Genomic DNA, 21738 nt, shown 5'->3' on the forward strand with positions numbered 1-21738 from the left:
GTTCGAATCCACCAGGTACTTCTTGGAAACCATGTGGGGAGTTCTACTCTGTCTTTTAGGGTCTCTGAACGTTGGAATCGACTCAATAGCAACAGGTTTTATGACAAACCAGACTTAATAATGAGGTCAATAATAAATTTAGAATTTATGTAAAATGCTTTACTATAAAAAACAAAAACAAAAAAACACCAAACCCAGTGCCGCCAAGTCGATTCTGGCTCATAGCGACCCTATAGTAGAGAGTAGAACTGCCCCATAGAGTTTCCAAGAAGTGCTTGGTAGATTCAAACTGCCAACCCTTTGGTTAGCAGCCATAGCACTTAACCACTACACCACCAGGATTTCCTATAAGACTAAACTTCACTTTAAACAATCTAAAGTTACAGTGATACTACTTCATAACCCTAATGGAAATTTTATGTGCAGTTGAATATATTAAAAAAATGTTTTAAAGTTTCCATATGTTTTAAAAGTGATACCCTTGAAGATGTAGCATTATTTTATTTTTCTAGATATTTTTCTTTGTAGCATTAATGGTATTGTGAACATTACACTTTGCTGGGTATACTGTTATGAACTTCCTTGAGTTATCTGGTAATAATCTCTTTATTATAAAAGAACAGGGAAATTATAAAATTTTATGTCTTTCTTCTAACCTTTTTATTTTTCCCTATTTTCCTCTGGAATTTTAAATAAGTGTGGTTTTCCTCATCAAAAATTTGCTGGTACTTCTCTTCTCTCTGTTTTCTATGACCTTATCCTTTTTATTTTTATTTACCTTTAAACATCAGGCACAGCTTTACTCCTTCGCATTTTCAATGGGACTCCCAGAACTTCTATTCAGCGGTTTCTATTAAACTTTCCTTGCATTATTTGCTTCATTTTAGAAACTTGCACTGTAGTTAAGGATTATGGCAATGTGGTGGGAATCCTTGTCTTTAGGGCCATGTGTCAGAGAGACCTAGAAGTATACCATTGATGAGCCGAGATGCAGCAGGCTTTGATTAGAAAGGCCCTTGGACTGCCAGGAAGGCTTAGTGGAAAGGACATGGTGGGGTCAGTCATGGAGAGTTGAAGTCAGATCAGATTGGGAAGCATCTCTTACGTGGAAAAATTGTAGAAAATGAGGGTTTACTCTGGAGAAGAGGGAGTTAATGGGTACAAAATAATAATAAAAAAATGGGTACAAAATAAAAAAATAAATATTTGAAGAATTTTATGTAGAGTTATTCTTTTTTTTTTTTCTGCTGTTAAGAGAAAATAATCAGAAATACTGAGTGAAAGTTTTAGGTAAAATAATTTTGACTTGATATGAGAAAATATTTTCTAGAAATTAGAAACATCAAACAGTGTGAAGGATAATCTCAGTGTGGTTATAAGTGCCCACTACTGGAAGATGGAAGACATTGGTTAGATTTTCCATATTAATTAGAAACTATGTGATATATAACATTCCTTCCAACTCTTAGATCCTCTGATTCCATGAGGGGAAGTAGAGATGTGGCTGTAAGTTAAAAAAAAAAAAAATTACTATTGTCTCCCTACAAGAAAAACTGACAAACCCACTTACAACAGGACTTGGGTTAATTTCTGTAACTTAATATGCTATAAATGATACTTTCCATGATAGATTGTAAGAGATAGATTAAAGGATAATAAACCATGGCAAGATAAAAATTTCTTGAGATGTCAAATGGGGGATGGTTTACTACATTGTAACCAAAAGACCACTGATTTTTAAACATTTAACTATTATAAAAGTAAAACTTCCTCCAGCCACAGCATGTACTCATGATGGGCTTGAATAATTTTACTTTATCTAAATTATTAGCACAAATGATGCTGTGGTATTAAAAGAGATATTTTATCTTTTTAAGTTTATTTATTGTGCTTTAGGTGAAAGTTTACAAATCAAGTCACTTTCTCATACAAAAACCCATACACACCCCACCATGCGCTCTCAGCTGCTCTCCTCTTAATGAGACCGCACATTCCTTCTCTCCACCCTGTATTCCCTGTGTCCATTCAGCCAGCTCCTATCCCCCCTTCCTTCTCATCTCGCCACCAGATGGAAGTTGCCCACATAGTCTCGTGTCTACTTAAGCCACGAAGTTCGCTCCTCAGCAGCATCATTGTCTGTAGAGTTGGTTTCAGGAATGGTTCCAATCTTGGGCTATCAAAGCGTCCGGGGACCATGACCGCCAGGGTCCCTCTGGTCTCAGTCAGACCATTAAGCCTGGTCTAAAAGATATTTTAAAAGAGCTATATAAGCTATATTTAGTATTCAGACTGATGGGCAAAATTTTTTCTACAAAAATACATGGAACTTTAAGAAACGGAGAGTGGTTATTTCTACATCATTCTGATCACAGAACATGCATTCAGATTTGATTACGTGCAAAGTGTAAGTGGAGAAAGAGGGCTTTTGTCTTAAATTTATGTTAAACTTAGTCTTTACTAAAAGGAAAGTATAACTGTGCTTGTAAGGGCAGTCAGTGGTAAATTATGGAAAATTTTTCTGTAAATAGTAACCAACTTGGTGGAATAGGGGTATATAATTTCCAAGCAATTTGGTTTGATTTTAGAAGGAGTAAGTAATTGTAAATAAAACTTACAGAAATCAATGAGCCATATTATTAGGACTATTTTGCCCCTATGTATTTCTCCCATATAATGGTACATGAGTCATTCGAATGAATGCCAGAGACCACGGCTAATCCTAGGAATGTTGAGAAACAAATTGCAACTGGTTTAATTTATTTCCCCTTTTCTAGGGTTTTAGAACCCAAAGTCCTTATAAACCTAAAATATACCTAGGCCAAATCTTAATCCCATGTTTCAAAGCACTCTCCGAATTAAAACTTACCTATAGTCTCACTTCCTTAGCAATCTTCTCTCTGAAATTAACTGAGTTGCTAAATTAGCTCATACTAAGATACTAAGGAGCCCTGGTGGCACAGTGGTTAAGAGCTTGATGGCTAACCAAAAGGTCGGCTGTTTGAATTCACCAGCTGCTCCTTGGAAACCCTGTGGGGCAGTTCTACTCTGTCCTGTAGGGTCGCTGTGTGCTATGAATTGGAATTGAAGGGATGACAATAGGTTTTTTTTTTGAGAAACTAAGAAAGGAGCCTGGGTGGAGCAATGGTTAAGCGCTCAGCTGCTAACTAAAAGGTCAGCAGTTGGAACCCACTAGTGACTGCAGAAGAAAAGACCTGGAGGTCTGCTCCCATAAAGATTTCAGCCTAGAAAACCTTATGAGGCAGTTCCAGTCTGTCATGTAGGGTCATTATAAGTCAGAATGGAGTCTACGGCAAACAACGCACTAAGAGGCTTCCAAATGCCCCATGTTAAATTGTAAAACAGACCTTGATTTCATAGATTCATATACATTAAACTTGTAGGGGAAATCATCTAATTTAATATACTCTTTTCATAGATGAGGAAATTGAAGGCCAGGGAATGGAAGTGATTTGTTTATAGTTATAAATATGTGACAGTGTCACGGGATAGAAATCTGTCTTTCCAGTGGGAGTCCAAGCAATGCAAACATGCTAAAAGCCCTTGGGTTGGACTTAGACCTCAACTAAGTTTAGGATTTCGCTCTTCTCCTTTTTGTATATAGTTCTTTTCTAAAAATGATTTTTAGCCAGGTTCTGAGAATACACATATAAACAATTTAATGAGTGTGACTCATAATAAAACATTTATAGACGGCATTTATTTTTCCTTCTTTTCTTAAAAGCTAATGACCAGATTCTTTCTTCTTCTTACCATTCCCCTCTGCTGACTCCAACCTTCCATGCCAGCAACACCCACAGAGACTGGGCAGGGGACAGAAGTAGCAGACGCAAGGCTTGAGTTCCACAGACACTTTCCAGCTTTCAGCTCTCTTCTGCCCCTAGATAAGGTGAAGTGAGAGAGCGTTTTTTGATTTTATTGCTCTGTGTTTAAACATGAGGCCAAAAATGAGAAAAACAATTAAAATATTTGTATTATTTGTGATACTAATAAGCATTGCTTAAATGAAGAAATAAGATTAAAAACAAAAAGCTAACTCATTCAAACATTAGTAAACATAACTTTCAGTCCAACTACCAGCGTTTTTTATCAGAGTTGGTGGAGCTACTTATGTTTTTATTTCCTGAAGAATCATGGATCTATTAATTAATAAGAAAAGTCAAATAAAATTTTTTTTCTGTTGGTTACCTCTTTTTTTTTTTTAGTAATTTTTATTGTGCTTTAAGTGAAAGTTTACAAATCTAGTCAATCTCTCACATAAAAACTTATATACACCTTGCTACATACTCCCAATTACTTTCCCCCTAATGAGACAGCCCGCTCTCTCCCTCCACTCTCTCTTTTCGTGTCCATTTTGCCAGCTTCTAACCCCCTCTACCCTCTCATCTCCCCTCCAGGCACAGATGCCAACATAGTCTCAAGTATCCACCTGATCCAAGAAGCTCACCCCTCACCAGCATCCCTCTCCAACCCAATGTCCAGTCCAATCCATGTCTGAAGAGTTGGCTTTGGGAATGGTTTCTGTCCTGGGCCAACAGAAGGTCTGGGGGCCATGACCACCGGGGTCCTTCCAGTCTCAGTCAGAACATTAAGTTTGGTCTTATGAGAATTTGGGGTCTGCATCCCACTGCTATTCTGCTCCCTCAGGGTTTCTCTGTTGTGTTCCCTGTCAGGGCACTCATCAGTTGTAGCCGGGCACCATCTAGTTCTTCTGGTCTCAGGATGATGTAGTCTCTGGTTCATGTGGCCCTTTCTGTCTCTTGGGCTCGTAATTGCCTTGTGTCCTTGGTGTTCTTCATTCTCCTTTGATCCAGGTGGCTTGAGACCAATTGATGCATCTTACATGGCTGCTTGCTGCCATTTAAGACCCCAGACACCACTCTTCAAAGTGAGATGCAGAATGTTTTGTTAATAGATTTTATTATGCCAGTTGACTTAGATGTCCCCTGAAACCATAGTCCCCAGACCCCTGCCCCTGCTACGCTGGCCTTCGAAGCATTCAATTTATTCAAGAAACTTCTTTGCTTTTGGCTTTGTCCAGTTGTGCTGACCTCCCCTGTATTGAGTGCTGTCTTTTCCTTCACCTAAAGTAGTTTCTATTTACTATCTAATTAGTGAATGCCCCTCTTCCACCCTCCCTCCCTTCCCCCTCTCGTAAACCAGAAAAGAATGTTTTCTTCTCAGTTTAAACTATTTCTCAAGTTCTTATAATAATGGTCTTATACAATATTTGTCCTTTTGCAACCCAAATAAATTTTCGATAGATATTATCACATTTATTTCAGGTAGAATGATAAGGGAGTTCCTGGGTGGTGCAAACATTTAAGCACTCGACTATTAGCTAAAAGATTGGCAGTTCACACCCACCCAGTGGTGCTTGGAAGACATGTCCGGTGATCTGCTTCTGATGGGTCACAACCTTGAAAATTCTATGGAGTGGCTCTACTCTGCACACGTGGGATCACCATGAGTCAGAATTGACTTGACAGCAACCACCAATAACAACAAACCAATGTGTATATTTTTGTAACTTATTTTGCAAGCCATAAAATAACTCATTGGGAAGTTCCTTTGCGAAGTAGCTACTGCAGATAATTTTTTTTAATTCAGAAATTTACAGGCAATAATGTAGCCATAGTTATTATTTGAATACCGGAAATCCAAATAATTCATTTTTCTATATTAGAACTTTTAGGAAATATTTTTCAGCCTTATCACTAATTACTTCAGAAACATAGCAAAATAATAATCATATTTTTGAGACAAATTCAATTATTCACAAATAAGTTAATATAATTTTGTCAAAGGGAGACTCTGACAAAGATCCAGGCATTTTAGAAAATATTATTAAAGTACTCTGTGACTAAATCCCACCTGAGAGATACTTCAAAACACCTGAATGGAAAACGGTGTCAAACACTAGAAGTCTCAAAAGCATTATGAACATTAGATGTTTGTGTTCTATAGGCTCCTAAAGAAAAATGGGAATAATATAAGTAAAACGAATAGAAGAGAAATAATCAGACAGATGAAAAAGCATATGTCAACCTGTCTAATCATTCTGATTTATTTCAATATATTGTCTATTGATGCTCAAACCAGTTAGTAGTCATATAAATGCAAATCACACTAACATTATAGCCATCAGAGTTATCTATATGTTGGTGGAAATTTATATTATTACAGACATACTGAAAGCAATCTGGCATCTATTAAAATTAAAAATACACATACTCTTGACCCCGTAATTCCACCCATAGAGATTTAGCCCATAGAAATAAAAGCTCAAAATGTAAGGATATAAGAAAATGGAATGGTGGCGTATCTGTCATCTTGGAGCACATGTGCTATATTTAAAGGCGTTCAAGTTCAATTTTTAGCACAGTGAAGGCCAAATAAAACATCCTCAAACACTTACATTGTTGTTGTTGGCTATCATCAAGTTGGCCGCCAACTTGTACTGACTCTATGCACAATGGATGGAAACACTGCCTGGTCCTGTTTCATCCCTGTGATCAAGTTGCACGTTGGGCTGTGGTGATCCATAGGGTTTTCACTGGCTGATTTTTTGAAATAGATCACCAGGACGTTCTTCCTAGTCAGTCTTAGTCTGGGAGCTCCACTGAAACCATCACAGCAACACAAAATCCTTCCTGACAGACGGACGGTGACTGAGCACGAGGTGCTTAGGCCAGGAATTGAACCCGGTCTTCCTCCTGGAAGTTGAGAATCCTACCACTGAACTAGTACTGCTCCCTTAGGCACCTATGAACTGGGCTAATTTTTTCTATTTTAATGAGCCCATGATTTTTTTTTTTTAAAACAGGGTGCTGTTGGTACTTTGAGTGGCTAATGCTTCCTTGTGAATGACTGTCCTGCATGTTGCAAGAAGATTAGCATTGTCTCCGTCCCCTGCTCCCAACTAATTGCATGTAGCACTCCAAAGTCATTACGGCAGCCACTTTCCTCCACATTTTAGTATGCTGTCTAGGGGACAGTTTTACCTTGGATTTTGTACCCATTGTTAAGATTAGGTAATGCTGTTTTTTAGTAATGTGTGTTGTTTTACCTAAACCAAACTCAAAATGTTGAATGGTTTGAATTTGCCTCTGGTAATGAAATCTGTGACAGTCAGTGACTATCTTTCAATGGCGAGCCTACCTCTAATATGGACAAAAGACCTCCAAAAATGTTAAAATTTATTACCTTAGCCAAATTTTTTTTTTTTTACACTGTTTAAGTGTAGTTTATTGAATATAACATAAACCCTTTACATCTGGTGATCTAGGCACAGCAGAAGCGCCAGCCTGGCCTCATTGGATGTGTTGCTCTCACTGGCACCACCTTTGCCCACTTACCCAGGCATGAAGGCCTGGAGATAGCATGGTCTCCTTCCTTCCTCTCCTCTCCCAGCCAGCTAGTTACCAGGTTCCGCCACCTTCCCTTCTCCAGTCATCCTACTTCACATTTGCTTTCATCATCACCTATGCCTCTGTCCACCTGTCTGACCCTTTGGCAAGCAAACACTATTTCTGCTCTGCTAAAGAACAGAAACCACCTCCATATGAAGCCCAGTGGGCACCTGGAGGTTACCCGGTGCTGGAGCACCAGGAAAGAGGAGAGGGTCTATTGGAAAGCCAGATAAAACCTTGGCTTTCTCCACATTCAGGAAGGAGGAGAGCCAGCTTTGAGGAACTTGGCCACCAAGGTGCTCAGCACGAAAGGGCAAGTGCCACTCCAGGGACTTGAAGGCAGACCAAGGGCAGAACCAGATTCCAGCTGCTAGGGGAACCCAGTTTCTACTCCTGTGGCAAGTCAGAGGATCTGTGTAGGGGTAGGGTATGGGGATGAGGGGAGGATAAGGCAGGGGTTTTCCTTTTGCAAAGTCACTACAGTCCATCCTTGGGCACAATAGGAGTTGTAGGAGATACAGACCAGGCTGGTAGGCACCCAGAGTATGGGGCCAGAAGACAGGTCACTGCAGGTAAGGGGCCAGCAAGTGGGGCACCGACGAATTTCCCCAACAGTCTCCATACTCATAGCTCTGGAAAACCAGCTACTCTGAATGGCTCAGGTGGGAACTCGTCGGGGTGCCCTGGATGTGCAAAAACACATGATGGACTTTGATTTTCAGCCAGGTACAGCTTCCTGGCCAACTGACTGGAAGAGATCCATATTTATGCCTATTCCCAAGAAAGGTGATCCAACCGAATGTGGAAATTATACAACAATATCATTAATATCACACACAAGCAAAATTTTGCTGAAGATCATTCAAAAACGACTGCAGCAGTATATTGACAGGGAACTGCCAGAAATTCAGGCCAGTTTCAGAAGAGGAGGTGGAACCAGAGATATCACTGCTGATGTCAGATGGATCCTGGCTGAAAGCAGAGAATACCAGAAGGATGTTTACCTGTGTTTTATTGACTGTGCAAAGGCATTCGACTGTGTGGATCATAACAAATTATGGATAACATTGCAAAGAATGGGAATTCCAGAACACGTAATTGTGCTCATGAGGAATCTTTACATAGATCAAGAGGCAGTTGTTTGGACAGAACAAGAGGATACTGATTGGTTTAAAGTCAGGCAAGGTGTGTGTCAGGGTGGTATTCTTTCACCATACCCATTCAATCTGTATGCTGAGCAAATAGTACGAGAAGCTGGACTATATGAAGAAGAACGGGGCATCAGGATTGGAGGAAAGACTTATTAACAACCTGTGTTATGTGGATGATACGACCTTGCTTGCTGAAAGTGAAGAGGACTTGAAGCACTTACTAATGAAGCTCAAAGACCACAGCCTTCAGTATGGATTGCACCTCAACATAAAGAAAACAAAAATCCTCACAACTGGACTAATGAGCAACATCATGATAAACAGAGAAAAGATTGAAGTTGTCAAGGATTTCATTTTACTTGGATCCACAATCAACAGCCATGGGAGCAGCCAACAAGAAATCAAAAGATGCATTGCATTGGGTAAATCTGCAAAAGACCCCTTCAAAGTGTCGAAGAGCAAAGATGTCACCTTGAAGACTAAGGTGCATCTGATCCAAGCCATGGTATTTTCAATTGCATCATGTGCATGTGAAAGCGGGACAGTGAATAAGGAAGACTGAAGAAGAATTGACGCCTTTGAATTGTGGTGTTGGCGAAGAATATTGAATATACCATGGACTGCCAGAAGAACGAACGAATCTGTCTTAGAAGAAGTACAATCAGAATGCTCCTTAGAAGCAAGGATGGAGAGACTGCGTCTTACATACTTTGGACATGTTGTCGGGAGGGATCAGTCCCTGGAGAAGGACGTCATGCTTGGCAGAGTACAGGGTCAGCGGAAAAGAGGAAGACCCTCAACGAGGTGGATTGACACAGTGGCTGCAACAATGAGCTCAAGCATAACAATGATTGTAAGAATGGCTCAGTACCAGGCAGTGTTTCGTTTTGTTGTGCATAGGGTCGCTATGAGTTGGAACTGACTCAACGGCACCTAACAACAACAGCCAAATATTAGTTAAGTATATATATATATATATTTCTTACATATTTGTAAATTTTCAACAATTCATTAAAAGTTGATGAGTTTCACAGTCAATTAGGCACTCAAAAATAATTATCGATTAGTTTTATAAAAAGCTAATGAATCGAAGATTTGTTTAAGGCACAGGAAGTGAACTAAGTCTATGACCTTACTGACACAGACTTTACCACCATCAAAAGAGTTACACATTTATGATGCCATATAAATAATAAATAAAATGGATGATGGGCTCAGAGGGAGAAAAGAGCAGGAGATAAAGCATTTGACAGTCTTGCTGTGCATTATCTTCCACTTTTTTTTTTTCATTGTGGTTTTTTGAGGACTAGGGCTTCCAGAGTGTTGCTTGCTAATGGATGCTAACTAGAAGGTGAGAAATCTCCCTGTCACTTGCTGTGGTCTGAAAAGAAAAAAGAAAGGTTGAGTGGTTAGGCACATATCCAGTAGTCAACTGGCTGCCTAGTGCAGGATTTATCGGAAGGAGTTGAACCTGCCTCGTTGGACAGACCTCAGTTTTAAGCATGCATTGAACTTATTTCTAAGTCAGAAAGTAGGTGTCAGGAGGAATTGTCTTGGAGTTGATTGAGGAAATGAACATAAACTTCAGAGTCAGCAAAGACCTGAACTTAGGTGCCCTTCTGTTATATACTAACCTTGAGAAAGTCAGTATTCTCAAACTAGTTTTCAGTTGCTCTATATCACTCTAAAGGTGCCATTCAAGAAAAAGTCATGCTCTGTTCATGCTTCTATTTCAAGTACTGCATGCAAATTTTATAGAAAAATCAAGTAATGGGCCTCTTTTAAAAAAATAGTAAGATAGGGCCGATAATATTCATATAAGATAGGGATAATAACATTCCCTCCTTATAATATTCTAATGAGAATTTGTGGAGGCAATGTTTGCAGAACACTCGATTTCCTTCCTTTTTCCCTCTCTTCTTTGTCTCCTCTCCTCCTCTTTCCTTCTTTTCTCTTTAGTTTCCTTCCCTCCATCCTTCCAACTGCTACATAACAAATTTGTCTATAACGCATTGGTGAATTTCCATACAAGTACAAAGAAAATATTGGAACTACAAATGATTTTCCACATCAGACTTTTTATTTATTTATTTATTTTTAGTAATATTAAAAAAGTACAAAGCAGTGTGATTACTTTGATTGCGGTACCAACATGTACTAAATTCTCAGGAACATCTCGCTAGATTGACTTAATGCCTGAGCATCAATTTTTTGATATTGTCGAGTATGTCAGCATAATCACTTTCTTGAGAGGCTCAGTGGCGACCATAATAGTTTGTTCAGGGCCACGCGTGCTAATTATTAACAAACAGTGACTTAATGGATTGAGTGTAAAAAGAAGTTGTAAAGAGGAAATGTAGACATTTTCTTAAAACTGTCATCCAAATTTTCTGCAGAATAGAATTCTATTAGTTGTCCTTTGCCATGGGATCCATGAGATATTCTAGAATTCTGTTTCAGGGTATATTATTATTTTTTATTTTTGTTACTGTTTTTTGGATTTTTTTTGATGTACTTAGCTTTGATTTTTTTAGATCACGTTAGATCTTTCAGACCCATGTTGTGCTCTGTAAAGTACAAGATTAATGTCAAGTTACCAGAATAAAAATATCTGAGAGGGAAAGAAATCATGGTAAAGGTAATTTCAAACCTGCAGCTTTGTATAAAGCACATAATAACAAGTACACATGCATGTATATATTTTATAAGCAAATATATATATATACTTATACTATGTAATGAGAAGTCAACTTATTCTGTACAATTATTATTACTATTCAAATTTATCAAGATAGTATAGAACCAGAAAGTAATATTTAAAGATTTGAGTGTCATGGAAAAAAGTGAATGGCAAAATGATAAGTTCCTAGAAAATTACTGATTTATGAACATAAGTGTGTGTCACGAGGCAGTTATCTTTCATTAGGAAGAACTTACTGAAAATAGGAAAAAATTAAATATATCCTATGTCATAATAATGTTTAAATATTCTGGATGCTGGCATGCTAAGTTTATTCTATTTTAATTAGTCATCATATGTGTCATGAAAAAATACTCATCTATTTTTGTATTCTTTAGCTGCAGATTGATATTTCATATATTCAAGTTTGATGTATATGTATATATATATCAAATACAGTAAAAGGAAATGCACACACACACACACATATATATATATATATATTTTTGCCTTATACTGTGCCTTTGTCCCTGCTGTCCTTGTCCCTCTTCATCTAGGATTGGAAAGTATAACACTTTTAATGCTACTTTTTGGACTAGGTGGTTATGTTATTAGTATTGTCTGAAATTGGTATGCCATTATGGATTATACCATTACTTGTCCTCTTTTAGTGGAGGTATTTAATGTTTTAATTATGAAATATTTGATGGGGAGAATAACTTGGGAGATTCTTGAAGCTTGAAATCAAGTTCACTTGGGAGGTAGAGAAGAAATTTTAATAATTTCAGCAAAGGAAATTTTATATATTTCTAGCAGTAAGTACGCCTAAAACAGCATGCTCACTGTTCTGTATCACTCTAGGATGCCATTCATGAAAAAGTCATGCTCTGTTCATGCTTTTTTTCATGTACTGCATGCAAGTTTTATAGAAAAACCAAGTAATATGCCTCACTTATTAAAGAACATACAAAATGAAAAGGGTGTGCTCCAACATTAGTTGGAGTCTCTATCAGTACAAAGACAAATTTTTCTTAGCTCTTTCCCATGCCAGGAAGGCAGCGTTCAACTTTTTTTTTTTTTTTTTTGAATCCTTGTATATAGCATTTTCTGAGACCTCTGTGTGCTTGTTAGAGTAACGTAATGTTCACTTGTATACCTGAGCCACCATGATTTGTTTCTTTTCTGGAGGGGCAAGGTTGTGAGTGCAATGAAAGCTACAGCCTGTCTTTTCTCAAGATGGTCTTGCTGATTTTGAATATCTTGTGAAAGACAACAGAGACCAAATAGCATTCATCTCTTTTTAATATAACAAATAATATGAATATAGAGAATATTCTTTTAAAGTGTAAAGGAAAATATTCAGATTGTATTCATCTTTATTTTGAATTAAAAAAAAAGACTATATATTTTTTTCTCAAATTGCAACAACATGCACATAATGGTTGAAATTCAGAATCACTCAGTGTTTTTAAACTGAATCTTAAGTGCAATATTCTTTTGAGACTTTTTATATTTACCTTCTAACCTTAACCCTCTGTCTCCTACCACTATTGCTAGTGCCACTGTGATGGTTAGGGTTGTGTGTCAACTTGGCTGGGCCATGATTCTTAGTAATTTGGCAGTTGTATGATGTTGTGATCAGTTCCATGATGAGATTTGATAAAATGTGATTACCTCCATGATGGGATCTGCTATGAGTAGCCAATCAGTTGAAAGGGAGTTTCCTTGGGTGTGTAGCCTGCATTGAATATAAGTGGACATTCTGGTAAGACTCACTGGCTTTTCCTCACTCTGGATCCTGCAGCTGGCTCGTGTTCGTCTGACCTCCAGTTCTTGTAACTTGAGTTAGCAGCTTACCTGCAGTCTTGCCTGCTGATCTTGGAATTCATCAATCTTTGCAGCCTGTGTGCAAGAGCCCTGCTCTCTGACCTGCCCGATCTTGGGTTTGTCAGCCTCTGTGGCTACATGAGTTAGGAGAAGCCTCTATCCTGACCCACAGACTTCAGCCTCTACAACCACCTCAGCCATTTCCTTGATATAAATATCTCTCTCTCTATATTTATACACTTTACTGGTTTTGCTTCTTTAGAGAACTCAGCCTAAGACAACCACTGTTAATGGTAATCAGTAGTTACTGTCTTCTACATGGCAGGTATTCTGTTAAATAACATATATTTTTGGCCAACTAATTTTTCCCCAAGAAACTATGACTTTAATATTATTATTTTATTCTTCAGCAGAAGTAAAACAAACAACTAAGATCAAAAAAGAGATTTAATACCTTTCCCAAGATTCAACTTGATGGAGGCTGGACTTGAATTCAGATTTGTCTGGCTGCAAAGCCAATATCCTTAGCTTCTGCAATGATTCTTTGCATTTGGGATAAACAGTTCTTCATTGTGCAGCTCTTTGCTGATCATCGCAGGACAATTAGTAACTCAGGTCCCACTCTCTGAATGGTAGTAATATCCTCCTATCAATGTGTTATCAGTAAATGTCTGCATCTATTTCCAAACATCCCCTGGCAGGAGAGGAAGGGGGATGATACAGCCCTGGGGAAAAACCATGGCTGCCAGTCAGGTGGTCAAGGAATGAAAAGTTTTTTTTTTTTAAAGAAGTTATGGTGGAGATTAGTTCACATAGGCATTGTATTTTTGAACCTGAGTAGGCATGGCTAGGGAGGAGCCCTGGTGATGCAGTGGTTAAGTGCTGGGCTGCTAACATAAAGGCTGGTGGTTTGAACCCATTAGCAGCTCCTCAGGAGAAAGACTGACCAATTGGCTCCAGTAAAGACTGCAGACTAGGAAACCTTACGCGGCAGCTCTACTCCTTCCTATAGAGTTGTTATGAGTCATATTTGACTCATTGGCAATGGGTAGGCATGACTAAGGTTTCCTTAGCACAAGAAAGGGCATGGGAGGGGCCAAAGGTGTAACTAGCTCCATATTTGAGAGTTTCAATTACTTTTGTAAAAACTACACAGTGTCTTCAAGATATTGCAGGCAGCTATAGGTGCTTCATGGTTGTAGTCAATAACACAAAAGTTTTAAGGGATAGTCCAAGGCCAAAGCAGAACATCAGTTCCTAGAAAAGTTAGCCCAGGGATATAAAAGGGAATGAGTTAACAAAACTATGTACATGGTAGAGTGTCATTAGTTTCAGTAAGAAAACTTCAGCTCAGGTGTTGGACATGGGATATGAGGTCAGAACAGTCCGTAACAGCATGATTCACTGCTGAGTACCAGAGAGTGGACAACGTAAATCTTAATATCTTCATCTTAGGTCATGACTGGTCACAGGAACTTGTCACAGGGCAAGACTGTGAGTAATAAGGATGAAAAGGAAGATGGACTGAAGAGTTAGGCACTTCTGAGCTGAGGTGGCTTGATAGCCTGAAGTAGGTTTCGGTGGCGTAGGAATCAAGTGCACAAAGATAAAGTAGTTTAACCATATCCTCAGCTCCTGAAGAGCTCAAAGTGCACCACAGGCAGGAGCCAGGGATGTAGGCAAGTCTGGCACAGAAAGTCTCAATAACTGTAGTGACACCATTTACCATTGGATCTCTAAAAAAAACTCTTATTTTAAAATGTTTTTCCAAGCTTAAGCTGTAAGTGCCCTCACCCTGATCTATGATGTAATTAAAAGTGAGTGTGGAGAATATTTGATAGTCTCTTTGATCTTCAGTGTGTGAAGTCTCATCTGACATGTGAAGGATCCTTCTTAAAAAAAAAATTGTGGTAAATATAAACTTATATGTTATATACATATATATATATATATATATATACCATAAAGTTTTCCATCTTAATCATTTTTTAGGCATACCACTGAGTGGCATTAATTAAGTTCACAATTTGTGAAACCATCATGACTATTTCCAAAACTTTTTCATTGCTCAAACAGAAACTTTGTACCCCTTATGCAATAACTCCCCATTCTTGTCTTCTCCCAGCCCCTGGTAACCTCTAATCTACTTTATGTCTCTATGAATTTGTGTACTATGGATATTTTATACAAGTGGAATAATACACTATTTGTCCTTTTGTCCCTGATTTATTTCACTTAATAGGTTTCCAAGGTTCATCCATATCCGTAGCACATATCAGAACTTCATTCTTTTTTTTAGCTTAATAATGTTCTATTGCATGAATATATCACATTTTGTTTATCCACTCATCTCTTAATGGCCACTAGGGTTTTTTCTACTTTTGGCTACTATAAATAATGCCACAGTGAGTATTAGCATACAAACATCTGTTTGAGTCCCTGCTTTTAAGTGTAGCAGTGGAATTGCTGGGTTATATGGTTATTCTAGGTTCCTGGGTGATGCAAATTGCTTGTGCTTGACAATTAACCTAAGGGTTGGCAGTACAAACCCACCCAGTGGTATTGTGGAAGAAAGGCATGGTGATCTACTTTCATAAATATTACAGCCAAGAAAATTCTATGGGATAGTTCTATTCTGTAACACACAGGGTCACCATGAGTCGGAATCAACTTGATGGAAATAGGTTTGGTTTGGGGTTTTATGGTAATTCTACATTTAATATTTGAGCAGCCATCAAACTGTTTTCCACAGTAGCTACACCATTTTACATTTCTACCAGCAACTGGTAAGGATTTAAATTAAATTTCTCCACATTTTGCCAAAACTTGTTATTTTCTGTTTGTTTTCCTATATTAGCCATCCTAATGGAGTCCTGGTGGTACAGTGGTTAAGAGCTACAGTGAGCTACGGCTGCTAACCAAAAGGTTGGCACCTTGAATCCACCAGCCACCCCTTGGAAATCGTATGGGGAAGTTCTACTCTGTTCTATAGGGTTGCTATGAGTAGGAATCAACTAGACAGCAATGGATTTGGTGGTTTTTTTTAATGGCTATGAAGTGGTATTTCATTGTGGTTTTGATTTACATTTCCCTAATGACTAAAATTCTCTGCCTGTCATACTGTGGTGGCTTGTGTGTTGCTATGATGCTGGCAGCTATGCCACTGGTATTTCAAAAATCAGCAGAGACACCTGAGGTGGACAGGTTTCAGCAAAGCTTCTAGACTAAGTCAGATTAGGAAGAAGGACTTGGCAGTCTACTTCTAAAACATTGGCTAGTGAAAACCTTATGAATAGCAGCAAAACATTATCTGCTGTAGTACCAGAATATGAGCCCCTTAGGTCGGAAGGCACTCAAAGCATGACTGGGGAAGAGCTGCCTCCTCAAAGCAGAGTCCACCTTAATGACATGGATGAAGTCCAGCTTTTGGGACCTTCAATTACTAATGTGACAAGATTCAAAATGAGAAGAAAGAACTGTAAACATCCATTAATAATTAGGACATAGAGTGTAAAAAACCTGAATCTAGAAAAAATGGAATTTATAAAAAATGAAATGGAACGCTTGAAGTTGGATATCCTAGGCATTAAAGAGCTGAAATGGACTGGCATTGACCATTTTGAATTAGACAATCATATGGTCTATTGTGCTGGGAATGACAAGTTGAAGAGTAATGGTGTTGCATTCCTTGTCAAAAGGAACATTTTAAGATCTATCCTGAAGTAAAATGCTGTCAGTGATAGGATAATGTCTGTACATCTACAAGGAAGACCATTTACTATGACTATTATTCAAATTTACACATGAACCACTAATTCCAAAGTTAAGACATTGGAGATTTTTACCAACTTCTGCAGACTGAAACTGATCAAACATGCAATCAAGATGCATTGATAATTACTGAGGATTAGAATGTAAAAGATGAAAACAAAGAAAGATCGGTAGTTCTAAATTATTGTCTTGGTGATAGGAACCACACTGGAGATTGCATGATAGAATTTTGCAAGACCAACTTCTTCATTGCAAATATCTTTTTCAACAACATAATTGGGATCTATACACATGGACTCCACTATATGGAATACACAGGAATTAAAGTGAGTGACTACGTCTGTCCAAAGAGATGATGGAGAAGCTCAATATCATCATTTAGAACAAGGCCAGGGGTTGACTTCAGAACAGACCATCAATTGCTCATATTCAAGTTTAAGTTGAAGCTGAAGAAAATTTTAAAAAGTCCATCAGAGCCAAGTATGACCTTGAGTGTATCCTACCTGAATTTAGAGACCATCTTAAGAAAAGGTTAGGTGCATTGAACACTAATGACTGAAGACCAGAGGAATTGTGGGTGATATCAAGGACATCATACATGAAGAAAGCAAAAGATCATTAAAAAGACAAGAAAGAAAGAAAAGCCCAAAATGGATGTCAGAAGAGGCTCTTTGAAGCTTTCTTTTGAATGTAGAGTAGGTAAAGTGAAGGGAAGAATTGATGAAGTAAAAGAGATGAACAGAAGATTTCAAAGGGCAGCCTGAGAAGGCAAAGTAAAGTTTATAATGAAATTTGCAAAGATCTGGAGTAAGAAAACCAAAAGGGAAGAACATGCTCAGCATTTCTCAAGCTGTAAGAACTGAAGAAAAAATCCAAGCCAAAATGGAGCCCTGGTGGCACAGTTATTCAGAGCTCTGCTGCTAACTAAAAGGTTGGCAGTTTGAATCCACCAGGCATTCCTTGGAAACCCTATGGGTTTCCTATAAGGTTGCTGTGAGTTGGAATGGACTTGGCAGCAACAGGTTTTGTTTTTCGGTATGAGAAAAATATTGAATGATGCAGGAAGCATCAAAAGAAGATGGAAGAAATACACCAAGTTAGTATACCAGAAAGAAATGGTTGACGTACATCCATTTCAGGAGCTAGCACATGATCAAGAGCCGATGGCACTGAAGGAAGAATTCCAAGCTGCGCTGAAGGCATTGGCGTAAAACAAGACTCCAGTAATTGACAGAATACCAATTGAGATGTTTCAAAAAAGGGAAGAGATCCATATTTGTGCCCATTCCAAAGCAAGATGATCTTAACAGAATGCAGAAATTATTGAACAATATCCTTAATATAATAAGCGGGTAAAATTTTTCTGAAGATAATTAAAAAATGTTTGCAGCAGTATATAAAAAAATTCAGGCCAGATTCAGATGAGGACCTAGAATGAAGGATGTCATTGCTGATGTCAAATGAATCTTGGTTGAAAGCAGAGAATACCAGAAAGATGTTTACTTGTGTTTCATTAACTCTGCATAGACATTCAGCTGTGTGTCATGACGAATTATGGATAACATTGCTAAGACTGGGAATTCAAGAACACTTAATTGTGCTCATGTGGAACCTGTATATACACCAAGAGGCATTCGTTCTGTTTTCTTCTTACCTGTGTCTACGGGAGATTCCTCTACTCCCACTTCTCCATTAAAGAATCAGGAAACTATGGGTTTGTTTTATCCTAGGAGGGGTCATAACTTTCTGATTTACAGCTCATTGGCTTCTTTGCATATTCAATACTCGTTGTTGTTAGTTGCCATGAGGTCAGCTCCAATTTGTGACAATTTTATATAGAAAATCGCAAAATGCCACTCAGCACTCTTATGGACATAAAAAACTATGATTTTGTAGGTGATCTGTTATTGTTAGAATATAAATGATATTCTCTTTCTATTTTCTATATTTTTCCTGCCCATGCTGGGGATCTATGTCAACAGAGACCTATGCTGGCACCCAGGATGTGAAGCATAGGGCTGATTGGAATGGTGGCTCCTGCCAGTTCTGGTGACTCCTGGCTTAGGTGCTGTTCTGCATCACCACCTGCTGCAGTCTGACTCACTTGTTCCTACAGGTTACCTCTTGCTGCATCTGGAAGCTCCTGCAGAGCTCTCTGCTCTATGCCCTGCAACCTAGTATCATTTGTTATTATTTTTTCTTTTTAAATTAGCCAGAGTTGGTTTCTCCATCCTATAATTAAGTGTCTTGATGGCACATTGAGTGTTACTAAGACAGGCCTAGAAATAAACGAGGATAACGTTGACTGTATTTGTTGTTTATGCCACTTCAATTGTGTTTTCTTTTTTTTGTTTGTTTTGTCCTTCATTTCCTTGCATATTACCAAAAATTTATTATTCCATTGAAGAGTTTTCCTTCCTTATCTTATAATGTTACTAAGATGATAGTGACAGTCATTTAAGCTATCCTGATATTTGTATTCTAACACCTCATACTCATAATGCTGTGTAGAGTCTTTAGGCCACTTTCTATGGGGTAGATTTATTCTGATCTTATACTTCTCAAAAGACTTGGAGTTTCTCGAGGGATACCCAAGTATTACTTGTTTACCTCTTGCGACTCTGCTAAAAATGTACCATTGAAGATTACTGAAGACTCGATTGCTTTTTCGTTGTTGCCTTTTAGTGAGTAAGAAAAAAAATAAAATAATATAAAAGCCTGGTAAAAGCCAGAATTTCTCTTGAATGATTTATGAAGTTTGTGAAGTCCATACATCTTCCTTTTTTCTTGGTCTTGGTTAACTGCATTTTCATGAACCAGCCACCCAAGCCAGTTATTCATGACTCCTACCTCATCCTCCAAATTCTACTTTCACTATGTCCTACCTTGTGAATATTTCACCCCTCACCCACCACCTCTCCATGCCACTATCCTAGTTCACGTCTTCATCACTTCTCATTTTACTTGCATTGGCTACAGTTGAAGGCTATTACGTGATTTTGTAGGCTTGAAAAAATAAGAACTAAAAAACCCCTCATTACTGGTATTTCTTTTGATCAAGCTTTGCATCTCAAAGAAGGCAATTTAAAAAGTTAACAGAAAGAAACACACATGAATTGATCAGCAGCTATTGTTATAAAACTACTTTTAGCTTTCACAGCTATCATTTACAAAGAGAGTAGCCTAGAGGGATAGTTTGTTTTAATAGGGCAACTCAGACTTTCAGAAAGCTGTCGACCATGGGGTTATTTCCCGGCAAAGGCAAATCATGGGATTAGAAATGGAATTCCTGGAGCATAAACTATACGTGACTCTAGAAACCTGGGAAATTAGTTTGGATTTGGGCAGAAGTTCTTCATTGTGAGTCTCAACGTAATGGTATGAGTCAGTCAGTATGAGCAGGAGTAATGCAATAGTTATTTTCCCTTTGCCCTTCTAGAGTTACTCACCACTCTCCTTTCCTTGCTTTGTGCCCTGGGGGCACAAAGAGCCTTTAGTTCTGTCTCAGTGTGTTCCCTTGCCCTTTAGCTTCTGGCTGCCCAAGGCCAATAAGAGACACTGGCAAAAGATCAGACTGACAGTCAGTGAGGTCAGGGTGTTTATTCATCAGGTTTTGTCCTGCCAGGTTGCCAAAGCATCGACTCTGTCCTTCTCTTATGTCTTATGTCCTTCTCACTGGGTTCTGTAACTGGTCCCTCTCCTTGCCTTCTCAGCCTTAGGTCTGGTGACAGCCCCACAATTAGTAGCTCCAAGACACTGCACTATACCTTGATGGTTTCTTCTACCTCCACATTTACTTTTCTAAATTCCTCCTCTATTAAACTCTGGCGCCCTGGCGGCACAGTGGTTAAGTGATAAGACTGCTAACCAAAAGGTTGGCTGTTTGAATCCACCACCCCTCTCCTTGCAAACCCTATGATAGGGCAGTTCTAATCTGTCCTGTAGGGTCACTATGAGTCGGAATGGACTGGATGGCAACTTTTTTTTTTTTTTTAATTAAACTCTGGTCAGTTACTGAATTTGTGTGTGTCATCTGTTTCCTGCTGGGAAACAGGGAAATGTAGGAAATACTAAAATAGTCAACAACCTCTAAGGCATGGGCACCAAGTAATTAGATTAAATGCATCTGTAAATGATAAGTAAGGCAACATCAGTGAATACTGCATAAATATCAGTGTCGATTATGAAATGAGGAGCAAGTCTTTTATAAGTAACAGTAGATAGTGTACCAATGTTTACTAATAATTTTTCTAATAGAGTGAATTCAAGGTATATAATAACTTGACTCCAACGTGCTACCTAAGTAGCAGAGAAAGGGAAGGTAGCATAGCAGTCGACCTGGGGAAGGAGTCTCATAACCAAAACATGGTGATTGTGTGCTCTTTGTTGGATGCTCCATCTCCATTTGGTAGAAATCCAAGAGTGTTTTTAGAACACCCCATTATCGTTCTTCCTAATCTAGGGTTTTAATTTTACCAATCAAAATATCTTCTTCTTAAATCCTTAATAAATTTTATATCTACTAACATAAAACAATTAATTTTTTTTTTGTACTTTAGATGAAGGTTTATAGAACAAACTAGCTTGTTATTAAAGTTAGTACACATACTGTTTTATGACATTGGTTAATAACACCATGACATGTCAACACTCTCCCTTCTTGAGTTTGGGTTCCCTACTACCCGCTTTCCTGCCCCTCCTGCCTTCTAGTCCTTGCCCCTGAGCTGGTGTGCCCGTTTAGTCTCATTTTGTTTTATGGGCCTATCTAATCTTTGGCTAAAGGGTGAACCTCAGGAGTGACTTCATTACTGAGCTAAAAGGGTGTCTGGGGGCTGTACTCTCGGGCTTCTCTAGTCTCTGTCAGGCCAGTAAGCCTGGT

Source organism: Elephas maximus, chromosome 2 (genome assembly GCF_024166365.1).
Source record: "Elephas maximus indicus isolate mEleMax1 chromosome 2, mEleMax1 primary haplotype, whole genome shotgun sequence".
Taxonomy (NCBI): Eukaryota; Metazoa; Chordata; class Mammalia; order Proboscidea; family Elephantidae; genus Elephas; species Elephas maximus.